Here is a 15,339-nt window from a genome sequence, read left to right as displayed (position 1 = left end):
ACAAAAAATAAAAAAATATTACAAACATAAGAAAAATCTTACAACAATTTTAAACTAATTACACCTACTCTAAGCCCCCTATAAAATAACAAAGCCCCCCAAAATAAAAAATGCCCTACCCTATTCTAAATTACTAAAGTTCAAAGCCTCTTTTACCTTACCAGTCCTGAACAGGGCCCTTTGCGGGGCATGCCCCAAAGAATTCAGCTCTTTTGCCTGTAAAAAAAACCATACAATACCCCCCCCCAACATTACAACCCACCACCCACATACCCCTAATCTAACCCAAACCCCCCTTAAATAAACCTAACACTAAGCCCCTGAAGATCATCCTACTTGTATTCACTATACCAGGTTCACCGATCGGATCCTGGCTCCAAAATCTTCATCCAACCCAAGCGGGGGCTGGCAATCCATCATCCGGCGGCTGAAGAGGTCCAGAAAGGCTCCAAAGTCTTCATCCTATCCGGGAAGAAGAGTAGATCCGGACCGGCAACCATCATCTTCCAAGCGGCATCTTCTATCTTCATCCGATGAGGACAAGCTCCATCCTGAAGACCTCCACCGCGGACCCCATCTCCATCCGGCGATGTCCAACTGAAGAATGACGGTTCCTTTAAGGGACGTCATCCAAGATGGCGTCCCTCGAATTCCTATTGGCTCATAGGATTCTATCAGCCAAATCGGAATTAAGGTAGGAATATTCTGATTGGCTGATGGAATCAGCCAATCAGAATCAAGATCAATCCGATTGGCTGATCCAATCAGCCAATCAGATTGAGCTCGCATTCTATTGGCTGATTGGAACAGCCAATAGAAATGCAAGCTCAATCTGATTGGCTGATTGGATCAGCCAATCGGATTGAACTTGATTCTGATTGCTGATTCCATCAGCCAATCAGAATATTCCTACCTTAATTCCGATTGGCTGATAGAATCCTATCAGGCCAATCGAATTCGAGGGACGCCATCTTGGATGACGTCCCTTAAAGGAACCGACATTCTTCAGTTGGACGGTCGCCGGATGAAGATGGGTCCGCGGCGGAGGTCTTCAGGATGGAGCCGGTCCTCATCGGATGAAGATAGAAGATGCCGCTTGGAAGATGATGTTGCCGGTCTGGATCTACTCTTCTTCCCGGATAGGATGAAGACTTTGGAGCCTCTTTTGGACCTCTTCAGCCGCCGGATATGGATCGCCAGCCCCCGCTTGGGGTGGATGAAGATTTTGGAGCCAGGACCGATCGGTGAACCTGGTATGGTGAAGACAAGGTAGGATGATCTTCAGGGGGCTTAGTGTTAGGTTTATTAAGGGGGGTTTTGGGTTTAGATTAGGGGTATGTGGGAGGTGGGTTGTAATGTTGGGGGGGGGTATTGTATTTTCTTTTACAGGCAAAAGAGCTGAATTCTTTGGGGCATGCCCCGCAAAGGGCCCTGTTCAGGGCTGGTAAGATAAAAGAGCTTGAACTTTAGTAATTTAGAATAGGGTAGGGCAATTTTTATTTTGGGGGGCTTTGTTATTTTATTAGGGGGCTTAGAGTAGGTGTAATTAGTTTAAAATTGTAAGATTTTCCTTATGTTTGTAAATATTTTTTTATTTTTTGTAACTTAGTTACTTTTTATTTTTGTACTTTAGTTAGTTTATTTCATTTTAAGTTATTTGTAGATATTGTATTTAATTAATGTATTGATAGTGTAGTGTTAGGTTTAATTGTAGGTAATTGTAGATATTTTATTTAATTAATTTAATGATAGTGTAGTGTTAGGTTTAATTGTAACTTAGGTTAGGATTTATTTTACAGGTAATTTTGTTATTATTTTAACTAGGTAACTATTAAATAGTTATTAACTATTTAATAGCTATTGTACCTGGTTTAAAATAATTACAAAGTTACCTTAAAATAAATATTAATCCTAAATAGCTATAATATATTATAATTTATAGTGTAGCTATATTAGGATTTATTTTACAGGTAAGTATTAGCTTTAAATAGGAATAATTTATTTAATAAGAGATAATTAATTTTGTTAGATTAAAATTATTTTAATTTTAGGGGGGTGTTAGTGTTAGGGTTAGACTTTAGCTTTAGGGGGTTAATACATTTATTAGAATAGCGGTGAGCTCCAGTCGGCAGATTAGGGGTTAATAATTGAAGTTAGGTGTCGGCGATGTTAGGGAGGGCTAGATTAGGGGTTAATACTATTTATTATAGGCTTAGTGAGGCGGATTAGGGGTTAATAACTTTATTATTGTAGCGCTCAGGTCCGCTCGCAGATTAGGGGGTTAATAAGTGTAGGCAGGTGGAGGCGACGTTGTGGGGGGCAGATTAGGGGTTAATAAATATAATATAGGGGTCGGCGTGTTAGGGGCAGCAGATTAGGGGTACATAGGGATAATGTAAGTAGCGGCGGTTTACGGAGCGGCAGATTAGGGGTTAATATAATATGCAGGGGTCAGCGATAGCGGGGGGGACGCAGATTAGGGGTTAATAAGTTTTAGTTTTAACCCCCCCCAAATTTTATTGTCTGTTTACTTAACATCTCACCCTGACCAGACCAGAATCTAACTTTTCAATTGGACTTTACAATTGTCTTTGATTAGCAATCAACTAAATTTAGTGGACTCAGCTAATTGCCCTCCCTGCATATATTTCTCACTAGTTTGGGATGTGCATTGCACTGGGATGTGCATTGCTATAACAACATATGTTCACATTTTCAAAGTGAACATTTTATAAGTGAGGCACAAGCAATAGAATTATACAAGGATTGAACAAGGATTGGGCAAGGGGCAAGAAAAAGGCAGGTACTTTTGTAATATTATGTTTGATATACCTTACTGTTTTCTTATGCAATTGCTACTGTAATACTGTGCCTTATGTGTTTAACTGGTTCCCTCTTTTGTAAAAATGCCTAATATCTTCTTATTCCTTTTTGCTGCCTTCTGTCTCTATAACAAACTACATTATTCAATTACTCTTTCTCCCTCTCCACCTGCACTGTTCATTAGCCCATCTCTCTTTAACTCACCTTACTTTTGTACTCATGACTTTACTATTCCTAAACATTCTCTCTCCCCCCCTGCACCTTGTCTCAAAAGCAGTCTCACTACTGGCAATCTGTATCTCATCTCCTGTCACTCTCCTCTTGCTTTTACTAACTGCTGGGTAACATCTCCCCTAATCCTGGTCCCCTACAACTGCCTAGCCGTGCAACATCCAGTGTATACCATCCCACAGACTCAAAAAACAAAACTCTGACAACCTTACACACATTCCTCTCGCATCAAAAGCCAACTTCCCCTTTCACTTGTGCTCTTTGGAACTCTCACTCTGTTTGCAACAACTCACTTCTATACATGACCTCTTTATCTCCCCTCCCTCAATCTTCTGGCCCTAACAGAAACCTGGCTCTCTCCCTAGACACAGCATCTACTGCTGCTCTGTCACATGGGGGTCTCCACTTCAGCCACACTCCTAGGTCTGGTAATAGACAAGGAGGTGGTGTAAGTATTTTACTTTCCTCTTGTTTCACCTTTCAACAAATACATCCCATCTCTTCCCTCACATTTCCTCATTCGAAACCCACATGATTCGCTTATTCTTTCCTCTTTCTAACGGTGGGCAGTCATATACGTCCTCCTGGCTCCTAAACTCAATTTCTAGATACACTTGGCTGCCTGGCTACCTTATTTCCTTTCCTCAGACACCCCTTCCCTCATTCTTAGTGACTTCAACATCCCTCTTGACAATCCTACTGCCTCCTCTGCCAAACACTTCTGCAACTCACTTCCTCTTTCGGTTTGTCACAATGGACTGATTCTCTCACTCACAAAGATGGTCACTCCCTTGACCTGATCTTTAGCTATCGATGCACCCTCTCAAACTTCACAAACTCCCGCTTTCCTCTTTCTGACCACCATCTCCTTACTTGCAACATATCATCCCTCCCTACAACTTTCCCTCCTTCTGCTCCTCACACCAAACTTCACAGAAGCATTATGTCATTAGATCAACAACAGCTTTCTAATTCCCTCAAACCTTCTCCTCCTTTTCCTGCCCTGACCAATCTATCTGCCACTATAATTCCACCCTTACATCCGTCCTTGACAATCTCGCCCCTCTTACCATAGCTCTGAAATCAAACACTCATCCTCAGCCCTGGCATAATCCTCTGACACGATACCTACGCAGATGTTACCGTACTGCTGAGCGGCACTGGAGAAAATCTATGAGTTCAGCTGATTTTCAACATTACAAATTTATCTTGAACTCCTACTACTCTGCCCTTAATTTCCATAAGCAACATTATGTCTCTACTCTTTTATCTCTAATCTTTCTTCAAACCCAAAACGTTTATTCTCCACTTTCAATACTCTACTCCACCCTCCCCCACCTCCTAATACAACTTCTCTGTCAGCGCAAGACTCTGCCAACCACTTCAATAACAAAATCGACTCCATCAGAAATGAAATCAGCTCTCAAAATAATTCCATTCTCTCACTCCCTCAAATGCTCTCAATCAACCACAACCCACATAACCTTAAACTTAGCTCATTCTCCCCTGTTACTGAGGAAGAAGTTTCGGCACTTATACTGCGCTCTCACATCACTACCTGTCCCCTTGACCCTATCCCCTCACAGCTACTCCACTCCCTCTCTACCACCCTTACCCCTATACTCACACACACTTTCAACCTTTACCTCAGCACCGGTGTATTTCCCTCATCGCTGAAACATGCACTGGTCACACCTATCCTCAAAAAACCTTCCCTTGATCCTACCTCCCCATCCAACTACCGCCCTATTTCCCTCCTCCCTCTTGCATCAAAGCTCCTCAAAAAACTAACTTATGCACGCCTATCCCATTTCCTTACAATAAACTCCCTGCTTGACCCATTGCAATCTGGATTTCGTCCCCATCACTCCACAGAGATAGAAATTGTTAAGGTTACCAATGACCTACTTACAGAAAAATCAAAAGGCCACTTCTCTCTGCTTATCCTCCTTGATCTGTCCGCAGCCTTTGACACTGTTGACCACCCTCTTTTGCTCCAAACCCTCCAATCCTTCAGCATATGTGACACAGCCCTCTCGTGGCTCTCTTCCTACCTGTCAAATCGTACCTTTAGTGTAGCCTTCTCTGGGGCCTCCTCTTCCCCGTCACCACTTTCTGTCAGAGTACCGCAAGGCTCTGTCCTTGGTCCCCTTCTCTTCTCAATCTACACGTCATCACTAGGTTCCCTAATAAAGTCCCATGGTTTACAATATCATTTGTATGCCGATGACACCCAAATCTACTTCTCTGCACCAGTCCTTTCTCCTTCCTTGCTAACCCGTGTCACTAACTGTCTTTCTCACATCTCCAACTGGATGTCCTCTCACTACCTCAAGCTAAATCTCTCCAAAATGGAGCTCTTTATTTTCCCCCCTTCTTCTAAACTCTCCACCCCAATCTCTCTATAACTGTCGACAACTCCATCATTACCCCTACCCCGCATGCCCGATGTCTCAGGGTCACATTTTATTCAGATCTTTCTTTCACTCCTCACATTCAGTCATTGGCTAAAGCCTGCCGCTTCCACCTTAAAAACATCTCTAAAATTAGACACTTCCTTACACAAGACACATCTAAGATTTTAATCCACTCTCTCATTCTCTCCCGCCTCGATTACTGCAACTCTGTCCTCTCTGGTCTCCCCACCTGCCACCTAGCTCCCTTACAATCCATAATGAATGCCTCTGCCAGACTCATCTTCCTTACACGTCACTCTTCATCTGCTGCACCTCTCTGCCAATGCCTTCACTGGCTTCCTCTTGCCTCCAGGATCAAACACAAAATTCTCATTCTGACATACAAAGCCCTCAACTGTACTGCTCCCCCCTATATCTCAGACCTTGTCTCCAGATACTCTCCCTCCCATCCCCTTCACTCTGCTCACGACCTCCTACTCCTCCTCTCTTGTCACCTCATCATACTCCCGTTTACAGGACTTCTCCAGATTGGCTCCCATCTTGTGGAACTCTCTGCCTCGCTCCCCAAGACTCTCTTCTAGTTTTAAAAGCTTCAAGTGCTCCCTAAAGACTCTACTGTTCAGAGATGCATACAACCTACGCTAACCTTTCTTTATACCAGTTCCTCTTCTCCATTGCTATCTCCTGAACCCCTTTAGCATGTAAGCCTAAGAGTCCAGCTGGTTTGTTGATCACCTTCTTAAGAGCTGACTACAACAGTGCAACTCTTGGCAGGGCCCTCTACCCATTTGATCCCTATAATTGTTTTGTTGTACTCCGCCTTTGTTTATAGCGCTGCGGAATCTGTTGGCGCTCTACAAATAACCGATAATAATAAATAATAATATTGCATAATTCGAATATTACATTTAAAGAGAGTATTAGAAATACTATTACAAGTATATAGATTCAAATTTTTTAATTTAAATATTGCATTATTTGAATCTAATTATTAGAAACTTTTAATAGAATATTACATTTAAAAAAAGCATTAGAAATATTTTTACATGAAGACCTGACCTTACCAGATCAGATGGACGGCCCTTAAATCATGTGTTTTGCATTAGGAAGGTAGCGAACATGTGAAAAGAATGTTGTGCACCTCTTGTTAAACTGGAATGCAACCTCAGATTGTCCAAACTCATAGCAAATCGGATTGTCCATCTTTTGCCTTCCTTGATACATTATGATCAAGTCAGTTTCATGGAAGGCCACCAGAGTCCAGGCAATACTAGGAGACTGGTATAATTGTTTGCTGAAGCCCAGGCAAGTGGAGTTCTAATGCTGGCCCTGTCACTAGATTCCAAATAGGCTTTTGACAGGGTCAGATGGGACTTCCTCTGGGAAGTCTTGCATTCTTTCGGCTTCCCAGAACCTTTCATTCTAGCCATCAAGGCCTTATACTCTTTCCCGTTTGCGAAAGTAAGGGGCATTGATTTCTGTTCGCCAGAATTCCGAATACATAACAGCACCAGGCAGGGCTGCCCTCTGTCACCATTGATATTCACGATGGTGATGAAGCCCTTTGATGAGGTGGTTCACCTATCTCATTCAATTTCAGGGGTACCTATCACGACACATTCAGAGAAAATTGTCTTGTTTGCGAACAATGTTACCCTTCTTCTCACAATCCAGCTTCTTCCATGCCAGCTGTATTCCGCCTCATTGAACACTTTGGTAAGATAAGCTACTACAAAATGAATCTTACTAAACCAGAGGCGTATGCTATTAACATTGCTCAGCCAACCCTTACAGAACTTAAGTCTTTATATCCCTTTACTTGGTTCATTGAACAACTCAACCATCTAGGGATCTTTCTGAGTGCAGACCCGGACCATATTATTTGCTATGATTTCGATTAACTCCTTACCTAATTTAAATCACTACTCACGAAGGAGGACTTTAAAAGAAATTTCATGGGTAGGTAGAATAGTGTAACAATTCAGACATTCTTCCTTAGAATATTTCATTAAACATGTCAAAAAACACAGAGCTTCTCTTATCAAAATTAAAATATGTTATCCCAAATGTTTCATATAAACAATGACTGATGTTTATATGATTTAATTCAGGATGTTTTATTTAGTTAATAGTTAACACAGCATATGTGTCTGAGATATGCTGTAGCTAACGTCTAACTGAATCATGTCATATAAGTTGAGCAGTGGTAGATATAAACTTTCACTATTATTAAGCAAATAGATGTCAGACATATGCAATCAAATAAATGTGCTTGAATTCAGAGTTTTTATGGTAAAAGGTTCGCTTACAAAGCGTGGTCAAAGGATATGTAAGACGGATTCTGAGAGGCCAGTGAGAGAGGAATTTGCTTTGCAGAGCTGTTCAAGCAGCGGAAGGTAGCCGGAGAGGAGGTCTGAAACGTGGCGTGTGCGGAGGTGAACGGAGCGGCCGTCGGTGACGTCACCCGCCTGTCAGCTGTAGCTCCGGTACAGAGTTATGGAGCCTGAGGGAGAGATGTTCAGGCGAAGTCCGGAGGTAAATTGTTTCAGCAGGAAGTGCTGCCTAAATGTGTCATTCATCACCTGGTCTAATTCTTATGAGGTTGTACGCCCCCCTAAGGTCAAGTTTTGTAAATACAGTTGCACCTCTCAACCTCTCGTATTAGTCAGGGAATCAAGGGAAGTGGGTAGCGATTTTTTAGAGTTCTCTTATTTAATTCCCTGTAGTCCACAATTGGACGTAGAGAATGGTCTTTATTTCTAACGAAAAAGATACCTGCTCCTGCCGGAGAGGTTGAAGGTCTTATGAATCCTTTTCGGAGATTCTCATTGATGTATGTTTTTAAATGTGACAATTCAGATTCCGATAGTGGGAATATGTGCCCATATGGTATGTCAGAACCAGGAATTAAATCAATTGGGCAATCATATGGCCGGTGAGGTGGTAGTGATTCAGCCTCTTTTTTACAAAATACTAGTTCAAAATCTGTATACTGTTTCGGAATTTTAGTTTCAGTGATTGTAAGTAAGGGTATATGTGGTAAACAGGTGGTCTTACAGTAGCTAGAAGTAAATTGTATGTTATTAGATTCCCAAATTATTGTTGGTTGATGTAGCTTTAACCATTGCAACCCTAATACGAGTGAGAATATGGGCGAAGACAACACATCGAATGTAATATATTCATGATGGTTGTTTTGTGATGTAACCTTAATGGGAATGGTTTGGTGTGTAATAGGCCCGGATTCTAGTTGTTTACCGTCAATGAGACGCACTAATACAGGCTTTTGCTTTTTAACAAGTGGAATTTTATTCAACAATACAAGTGCAGAATCTATATAACAAGAATATGCCCCAGAATCGATTACAGCTTCAGAGCACAGGCGGTGGTGGTCCCACTGTAAAGAGATGGGAATAAGACAGTTTGTTACCTGAGTGTTAGTAAAATTCAGGGTTAACTCAGTGTCTGTTTTCTTACCCTTTTTAACTCTTTTAAGTACTGGGCAAATAGAGACATCATGATCCTTTGAGGCACAATACAGGCATAAATGATTGAGTCTACGTCTGATATTTTCATCTGAAGTTAAAGGTCCTTTGATGGTCCCTATATCCACGGGTTCCTCTGTACCCTTTGTATTCTGCAGTGATGCTCTTGAGTCATGATATCTGATGTTGGTGTCATGGGAAAACTTTTCCTGTTTCCTCTCTCTAAGTCTGTGATCTATCTTTATACTTAGCTGCATTAAAGCTTCTAAGTCCTCTGGTAAATCTAATCTGGCAAATTCGTCTTTAATAGGTTCTGATAAACCCAATCTAAATTGACTCTTTAAGGAAACCTGGTTCCATCCGGAGTCTAATTGCCAGATTTTAAACTCTGAGATATAGTCCTCCACAGCCCTTTTATTCTGTTTTAAACCTCTGAGTTTATGTTCAGCAGTACTCTGTCTGTGTGGATCTTCATAAAGGGAGGATAAAGAGCTAAGAAAATTATCCAAAGAATTTATTATTGGATTGTTTTGTTCATAGAGTGAATCTGCCCAGACACGGGGTTCGCCTCTTAAATAAGATATCATTGTTAAAACCTTAATTTTATCATTAGTAAAGGTTTTAGGTTTTAAAGTGAAAAATAATGTGCAAGCATTGATAAATTGTCTGAATTGTTTCCTGTCTCCACTAAATTTGTCTGGTGGACTAACAGGTGGTTCTGGAGGGGAATCAGTGTGTTGGGGTGCTGGAGTTAGGCCTTCTTTGATGATATTTTTTAGAGTCTGATTTTCTACCTGTAGATCTCTAAGGCCCTGATTTAGCTGATCTACCTTTTGGCCTAAAGTAACCACATAGTTTGAAAGCTCCACAGGATCCATCACACTTTATCTTGTTTTTTATGGCTTGGTATTCTGTAACAATTCAGACATTCTTCCTTAGAATATTTCATTAAACATGTCAAAAAACACAGAGCTTCTCTTATCAAAATTAAAATATGTTATCCCAAATGTTTCATATAAACAATGACTGATGTTTATATGATTTAATTCAGGATGTTTTATTTAGTTAATAGTTAACACAGCATATGTGTCTGAGATATGCTGTAGCTAACGTCTAACTGAATTATGTCATATAAGTTGAGCAGTGGTAGATATAAACTTTCACTATTATTAAGCAAATAGATGTCAGACATATGCAATCAAATAAATGTGCTTGAATTCAGAGTTTTTATGGTAAAAGGTTCGCTTACCAAGCGTGGTCAAAGGATATGTAAGATGGATTCTGAGAGGCCAGTGAGAGAGGAATTTGCTTTGCAGAGCTGTTCAAGCAGCGGAAGGTAGCCGGAGAGGAGGTCTGAAGCGTGGCGTGTGCGGAGGTGAATGGAGCGGCCGTCGGTGACGTCACCCGCCTGTCAGCTGTAGCTCCGGTACAGAGTTATGGAGCCTGAGGGAGAGATGTTCAGGCGAAGTCCGGAGGTAAATTGTTTCAGCAGGAAGTGCTGCCTAAATGTGTTGGAGAGAGAAGCTCAGGAATAGACTGTCAGTTAGTGAGAGAATACGTTCCTATAACAAGGAGCAGTAAGGCTAGTAACCAGGAGAGATCCTTAATACCAAGCAAAGGTATTAGGAAAGGGCGTTCCTTATAAAGGATAAGTGAATCGAAAAGGAGGCAAAAAGGATTAACCCTATGTAGCAGAGGAAGGTTGTTACAAATAGCCTCAGTCAAGATGTCATTACTACAGAAAGCACTATACTTATTCTGCTGCATCCCTCTTAATGTCCCGTACTCTACCCTACACCAAATACATAAACTGTTCTCAAACTATATCTGGCAAAATAAAAAACATAGAGTGGTACATAGCACACTCCAAATAATTTATTCGAGAGGTGGTGTAGCGTTTCCTAACATCTTCACTTACTACGAAGTAGCTAGACTATCTTATATAGTCGAATGGAGCCTTAAATGTGACAAACCAGGCTGATATAATCTAGACCTACCTAAAGGCCTGAAGTTAGCTGATATCGTATGGATCCCCAGAAATTATCTCCCAATGTCTCCAACGTTATCATTGTGCACAATCTCTCTATCTGGCAAAGTCTGTGAGCTTGCTATATGATTGCTCCACACCCGTCGTTGGTTCATCACCTACAAGGCCTATTTTGGGACCTTACCAACATACATAAAGACCTTCTGGTCATAGCCAACCTGTATGATCAAGCATCATTAACGCAGTACTTTGGAGATTTGACTCAGTGCCATTCTGGTTTAGATTCAAATGTTTCTGAGTCCTTATTGGGTATTCTACAGACATTCCCTTAGAGACTACAGAATGGGAAAAAAGATGGTACAACGTCTCTAAACACTATAAACCCCTCACAGTTCACTATAATTTCCTTCTGTCAGATCTTACTAGTGGGTTGCCCTGGCAACTTAAAGCATTGAGCAGGGAATTAGGAAAAATATTCACAGATCAAGATTTTGACAAGGCCATCCTTCTGACCAAGAAAACTGCACACTGTGGCCTAGATTTGGAGTTCGGCGGTAGCCGTCAAAACCAGCGTTAGAGGTTCCTAACGCTGGTTTTGGCCGCCCGCTGGTATTTGGAGTCAGTGATTAAAGGGTCTAACGCTCACTTTTCAGCCGCGACTTTTCCATACCGCAGATCCCCCTACGCCATTTGCGTATCCTATCTTTTCAATGGGATCTTTCTAACGCCGGTATTTAGAGTCGTTTCTGAAGTGAGCGTTAGAGCTCTAACGACAAAACTCCAGCCGCAGGAAAATAGCAGGAGTTAAGAGCTTTCTGGCTAACGCCGGTTCATAAAGCTCTTAACTACTGTACCCTAAAGTACACTAACACCCATAAACTACCTATGTACCCCTAAACCGAGCTCCCCCCACATCGCCGCCACTCGATTAAAATTTTTAACCCCTAATCTGCCGACCGCCACCTACGTTATACTTATGTACCCCTAATCTGCTGCCCCTAACCCCGCCGACCCCTGTATTACATTTATTAACCCCTAACCTGCCCCCCACAACGTCGCCGCCAGCTACTTAAAATAATTAACCCCTAATCTTCCGACCGCAAAGCGCCGCCACCTACGTTATCCCTATGTACCCCTAATCTGCTGCCCCTAACACCGCCGACCCCTATATTATATTTATTAACCCCTAATCTGCCCCCCTCAACGTCGCCGACACCTGCCTACACTTATTAACCCCTAATCTGCCGAGCGGACCTGAGCGCTACTATAATAAAGTTATTAACCCCTAACCAGCCTCACTAACCCTATAATAAATAGTATTAACCCCCTAATCTGCCCTCCCTAACATCGCCGACACCTAACTTCAATTATTAACCCCTAATCTGACGACCGGAGCTCACCGCTATTCTAATAAATGTATTAACCCCTAAAGCTAAGTCTAACCCTAACACTAACACCCCCCTAACTTAAATATAATTTACATCTAACGAAATAAATTAACTCTTATTAAATAACTTATTCCTATTTAAAGCTAAATACTTACCTGTAAAATAAATCCTAATATAGCTACAATATAAATTATAATTATATTGTAGCTATTTTAGGATTAATATTTATTTTACAGGCAACTTTGTAATTATTTTAACCAGGTACAATAGCTATTAAATAGTTAAGAACTATTTAATAGTTACCTAGTTAAAATAATAACTAATTTACCTGTAAAATAAATCCTAACCTAAGATATAATTAAACCTAACACTAGACTATCAATAAAATAATTAAATAAACTACCTACAATTACCTACAATTAACCTAACACTACACTATCAATAAATTAATTAAACACAATTCCTACAAATAAATACAATTAAATAAACTAGCTAAAGTACAAAAAATAAAAAAGAACTAAGTTACAAAAAATAAAAAAATATTTACAAACATAAGAAAAATATTACAACAATTTTAAACTAATTACACCTACTCTAAGCCCCCTAATAAAATAACAAAGACCCCCAAAATAAAAATTCCCTACCCTATTCTAAATTAAAAAAGTTACAAGCTCTTTTACCTTACCAGCCCTGAACAGGGCCCTTTGCGGGGCATGCCCCAAGAATTTCAGCTCTTTTGCCTGTAAAAGAATAAATACAATACCCCCCCCCAACATTACAACCCACCACCCACATACCCCTAATCTAACCCAAACCCCCCTTAAATAAACCTAACACTAAGCCCCTGAAGATCTTCCTACCTTGTCTTCACCATCCAGGTTCACCGATCCGTCCTGAAGAGCTCCTCCGATGTCCTGATCCAAGCCCAAGCGGGGGGCTGAAGAGGTCCATGATCCGGTCAAAGTCTTCATCCAAGCGGGGCAGAAGAGGATCTTCCATCCGATTGAAGTCATCATCCAGGCGGCATCTTCTATGGTCTTCCATCCGGAGCGAAGCGGCAGGATCCTGAAGACCTCCAGCGCGGAACATCCATCCGGACCAACGACTGAACGACGAATGACTGTTCCTTTAAGGGACGTCATCCAAGATGGCGTCCCTCGAATTCCGATTGGCTGATAGGATTCTATCAGCCAATCGGAATTAAGGTAGGAATTTTCAGATTGGCTGATGGAATCAGCCAATCAGAATCAAGTTCAATCCGATTGGCTGATCCAATCAGCCAATCAGATTGAGCTCGCATTCTATTGGCTGTTCCGATCAGCCAATAGAATGCGAGCTCAATCTGATTGGCTGATTGGATCAGCCAATCGGATTGAACTAGATTCTGATTGGCTGATTCCATCAGCCAATCTGAAAATTCCTACCTTAATTCCGATTGGCTGATAGAATCCTATCAGCCAATAGGAATTCGAGGGACGCCATCTTGGATGACGTCCCTTAAAGGAACAGTCATTCGTCGTTCAGTCGTTCGTCCGGATGGATGTTCCGCGCTGGAGGTCTTCAGGATCCTGCCGCTTCGCTCCGGATGGAAGACCATAGAAGATGCCGCCTGGATGATGACTTCAATCGGATGGAAGATCCTCTTCTGCCCCGCTTGGATGAAGACTTTGACCGGATCATGGACCTCTTCAGCCCCCCGCTTGGGCTTGGATCAGGACATCGGAGGAGCTCTTCAGGACGGATCGGTGAACCTGGATGGTGAAGACAAGGTAGGAAGATCTTCAGGGGCTTAGTGTTAGGTTTATTTAAGGGGGTTTGTGTTAGATTAGGGGTATGTGGGTGGTGGGTTGTAATGTTGGGGGGGGGGGGTATTGTATTTATTCTTTTACAGGCAAAAGAGCTGAAATTCTTGGGGCATGCCCCGCAAAGGGCCCTGTTCAGGGCTGGTAAGGTAAAAGAGCTTGTAACTTTTTTAATTTAGAATAGGGTAGGGAATTTTTTATTTTGGGGGTGTTTGTTATTTTATTAGGGGGCTTAGAGTAGGTGTAATTAGTTTAAAATTGTTGTAATATTTTTCTTATGTTTGTAAATATTTTTTTATTTTTTGTAACTTAGTTCTTTTTTATTTTTTGTACTTTAGCTAGTTTATTTAATTGTATTTATTTGTAGGAATTGTGTTTAATTAATTTATTGATAGTGTAGTGTTAGGTTAATTGTAGGTAATTGTAGGTAGTTTATTTAATTATTTTATTGATAGGGTAGTGTTAGGTTTAATTATATCTTAGGTTAGGATTTATTTTACAGGTAAATTTGTTATTATTTTAACTAGGTAACTATTAAATAGTTCTTAACTATTTAATAGCTATTGTACCTGGTTAAAATAATTACAAAGTTGCCTGTAAAATAAATATTAATCCTAAAATAGCTATAATATAATTATAATTTATATTGTAGCTATATTAGGGTTTATTTTACAGGTAAGTATTTAGCTTTAAATAGGAATAATTTATTTAATAAGAGTTAATTTATTTCGTTAGATGTAAATTATATTTAAGTTAGGGGGGTGTTAGTGTTAGGGTTAGACTTAGCTTTAGGGGTTAATACATTTATTAGAATAGCGGTGAGGTCCGCTCGGCAGATTAGGGGTTAATAATTGAAGGTAGGTGTCGGCGATGTTAGGGAGGGCAGATTAGGGGTTAATACTATTTATGATAGGGTTAGTGAGGCGGGTTAGGGGTTAATAACTTTATTATAGTAGCGGTGCGGTCCGCTCGGCAGATTAGGGGTTAATAATTGAAGGTAGGTGTCGGCGATGTTAGGGAGGGCAGATTAGGGGTTAATACTATTTATGATAGGGTTAGTGAGGCGGGTTAGGGGTTAATAACTTTATTATAGTAGCGGTGCGGTCCGCTCGGCAGATTAGGGGTTAATAAGTGTAGGCAGGTGTCGGCGACGTTGAGGGGGGCAGATTAGGGGTTAATAAATATAATATAGGGGTCGGCGATGTT

The sequence above is a fragment of the Bombina bombina genome, chromosome 1 (genome assembly GCF_027579735.1).
Source record: "Bombina bombina isolate aBomBom1 chromosome 1, aBomBom1.pri, whole genome shotgun sequence".
Taxonomy (NCBI): Eukaryota; Metazoa; Chordata; class Amphibia; order Anura; family Bombinatoridae; genus Bombina; species Bombina bombina.
Note: the sequence above shows the minus strand (reverse complement) of the source record.